Source organism: Rhinoderma darwinii, unplaced genomic scaffold (assembly GCF_050947455.1).
Source record: "Rhinoderma darwinii isolate aRhiDar2 unplaced genomic scaffold, aRhiDar2.hap1 Scaffold_613, whole genome shotgun sequence".
NCBI lineage: Eukaryota > Metazoa > Chordata > Amphibia > Anura > Rhinodermatidae > Rhinoderma > Rhinoderma darwinii.
In genome coordinates this window covers 55,631-60,134 of record NW_027464169.1, presented here as the reverse complement: position 1 = coordinate 60,134, position 4,504 = coordinate 55,631, and positions in this window count along the sequence as shown.

Here is a 4,504-nt window from a genome sequence, read left to right as displayed (position 1 = left end):
GATAGTGAGGTATAATGTATATAATATGACAGATAGTGAGGTGTAATGTATATAATATGACAGGTAGTGAGGTGTAATGTATATAATATGACAGATAGTGAGGTATAATGTATATAATATGACAGGTAGTGAGGTGTAATGTATATAATATGACAGGTAGTGAGGTGTAATGTATATAATATGACAGATAGTGAGGTGTAATGTATATAATATGACAGGTAGTGAGGTGTAATGTATATAATATGACAGGTAGTGAGGTGTAATGTATATAATATGACAGATAGTGAGGTGTAATGTATATAATATGACAGGTAGTGAGGTGTAATGTATATAATATGACGGGTAGTGAGGTGTAATGTATATAATATGACAGGTAGTGAGGTGTAATGTATATAATATGACAGATAGTGAGGTATAATGTATATAATATGACAGATAGTGAGGTGTAATGTATATAATATGACAGATAGTGAGGTATAATGTATATAATATGACAGATAGTGAGGTATAATGTATATAATATGACAGATAGTGAGGTGTAATGTATATAATATGACAGATAGTGAGGTGTAATGTATATAATATGACAGATAGTGAGGTGTAATGTATATAATATGACAGATAGTGAGGTGTAATGTATATAATATGACAGATAGTGAGGTGTAATGTATATAATATGACAGATAGTGAGGTGTAATGTATATAATATGACAGATAGTGAGGTGTAATGTATATAATATGACAGGTAGTGAGGTGTAATGTATATAATATGACAGGTAGTGAGGTGTAATGTATATAATATGACATATAGTGAGGTGTAATGTATATAATATGACAGATAGTGAGGTGTAATGTATATAATATGACAGATAGTGAACACTCAGGACTGTTGCTGCTTTCCCTAGAAGCGACGTCCTGTTAAAGGGACACGTCCTGTGGATGTGTCATAAAAGGACAATCCTGAAAGAGGGGAGAAGGAACCCAAGAACAACAGCAAACGACCTACTGAAGACCACAAACGGCAAAAAACCTCTGTTCATGTGTCCACGATCAGAAAAACACTGAAGAACGGTGATCATGGAAGAATACCACGAAGGAAGACTGATGTCCAAGAAAACATTGCAGCCCATCAGAAGTCTTCCTGAAACCACCTGGATGTTCCACAATGCTTCTAAGAAAATATTCTGTGGACAGGAACTTTTTATCACAAATGTGCAACACTGTTTTGAGGAAATAGAACACTGCAAATCAACACCAAAACCTCACCCAACTGTAAAGCATGGTGGAGGGAGAACAATGGTGGAGGGAGAACAATGGTGGAGGGAGAACAATGGTGGAGAGAATAATGGTGGAGGGAGAACAATGGTGGAGGGAGAACAATGGTGGAGGGAGAACAATGGTGGAGGGAGAACAATGGTGGAGGGAGAACAATGGTGGAGGGAGAACAATGGTGGAGGGAGAACAATGGTGGAGGGAGAACAATGGTGGAGGGAGAACAATGGTGGAGGGAGCAATATGCTGGAGAGAATAATGGTGGAGGGAGAACAATGGTGAAGAGAGAATATTTATGGAAGGAGCATCATGGTGGAGAGAATAATGGTGGATGGAGCGTCATGGTGGAGAGAGAATAACGGTGAAGTGGCATCATGGTGGAGGGAGAATATTCATGGAGGGAGCATCATTATGGAGGGTGGGTCATGGTGGAAAGAGAATAATGGTGGAGGGAGAAACGGGAGAGAGATTAATGGTGGAGGAAGTGTCAGGGTGGAGGGAGAATAATGGAGGAAGGAGCATCATGGTGGAGGAAGTGTCAGGGTGGATAAAGAATAATGGTGGAGGATGTGTCAGGGTGGAGGGAGAATAATTGGTGAAGGGAGAATCATGGTGGAGCAAGTGTCAGGTTGGAGGGAGAATAATGTGGATTCCTATCGTATAATAACGCCCTATGTTGTGCCATTTTCTATGTTTTTTTTACAATAAAAGATATGAACAGTACAACTGCTGTGTTATTGTTCAGTTACAGTGTTTGTCTAGAATTGTGTCTTACATAACAATCAGACCACATTTTATTCGTAATCAATGCTGAAATCCTTAATTTTTCTTGCAACTGTATAATATCGTGTATTTCCACCTGCCACCTTACTATAAGCAGATAACAGTACCAGAGATGGTGATTGCCTCTATTCCCTGGGCGTCCTCCCAGAACCCTCTCCTCAACCTCATCACCGTGTTCATCCAGAATGGCGCACAGACGATCGTCCTGGCACCGATTAATTGCAGCTAATGACAGCGTACAGCCTTGAGCTGCGCAGCACTGACCCACTTCTCCCTATTCCCTGCATCTACCTCAAATAATGTCAAGTGAATGAGCGCAGGAGAGTTCCTATTACTCCTCTGCATTAACCACTTCCTCCCTTATTGTGAACAGGACTGATACCTTCATGTACATCACTTATGACCAGCACCAACTGCTGGTGGCAGATGATCTAATACAATAGAGCTGCAGGACCCAACGGCATTAGCCATACATGAGCCAGCAAAGAACGGTCACTGCATAGGATGACATCACAGCGTAAAGGATCCATATACACTATAATAACGACATCACCCACAATACAGGATCCATATACAGCATAATATATGACACACCGTGCCGGATCTATAGATAAATACAATAATGACATCACCCAATAGCACAACACACAGTACAAGATCTATGGACCATACAATTTTGACACCACAGCGCAATATAGTCAATAGAATAATGAAATCTCACAGTACAAGATCTATAGACCATACAATAATAACATCACACAGTACAAGATCTATAGACAATACAATAATGACATCACACACAGTACAAGATCTATAGACAATACAATAATGACATCACACACAGTACAAGATCTATAGACAATACAATAATGACATCACACAGTACAAGATCTATAGACAATACAATAATGACATCACACAGTACAAGATCTATAGACCATACAATAATAACATCACACACAGTACAAGATATATAGACAATACAATAATGACATCACACACAGTACAAGATCTATAGACAATACAATAATGACATCACACACAGTACAAGATCTATAGACAATACAATAATGACATCACACAGTACAAGATCTATAGACAATACAATAATGACATCACACAGTACAAGATCTATAGACAATACAATAATGACATCACACACAGTACAAGATCTATAGACAGTACAATAATGACATCACACACAGTACAAGATCTATAGACAGTACAATAATGACATCACACACAGTACAAGATCTATAGACAGTACAATAATGACATCACACACAGTACAAGATATATAGACAATACAATAATGACATCACACACAGTACAAGATCTATAGACAATACAATAATGACATCACACACAGTACAAGATCTATAGACAGTACAATAATGACATCACACAGTACAAGATCTATAGACAATACAATAATGACATCACACACAGTACAAGATCTATAGACAATACAATAATGACATCACACAGTACAAGATATATAGACAGTACAATAATGACATCACACACAGTACAAGATCTATAGACAATACAATAATGACATCACACACAGTACAAGATCTATAGACAATACAATAATGACATCACACACAGTACAAGATCTATAGACAATACAATAATGACATCACACACAGTACAAGATCTATAGACAGTACAATAATGACATCACACACAGTACAAGATCTATAGACAGTACAATAATGACATCACACAGTACAAGATCTATAGACAATGCAATAATGACATCACACACAGTACAAGATCTATAGACAATACAATAATGACATCACACACAGTACAAGATCTATAGACAATACAATAATGACATCACACACAGTACAAGATCTATAGACAGTACAATAATGACATCACACAGTACAACATCTATAGACAATACAATAATGACATCACACAGTACAAGATCTATAGACAATACAATAATGACATCACACACAGTACAAGATCTATAGACAATACAATAATGACATCACACACAGTACAAGATCTATAGACAGTACAATAATGACATCACACAGTACAAGATATATAGACAATACAATAATGACATCACACACAGTACAAGATCTATAGACAATACAATAATGACATCACAGTACAAGATCTATAGACAATACAATAATGACATCACACACAGTACAAGATCTATAGACAATACAATAATGACATCACACAGTACAAGATCTATAGACAATACAATGACATCACACAGTACAAGATATATAGACCGTACAATAATGACATCACACACAGTACAAGATATATAGACGATACAATAATGACATCACACACAGTACAAGATCTATAGACAATACAATAATGACATCACACACAGTACAAGATCTATAGACAATACAATAATGACATCACACAGTACAAGATCTATAGACAATACAATAATGACATCACACAC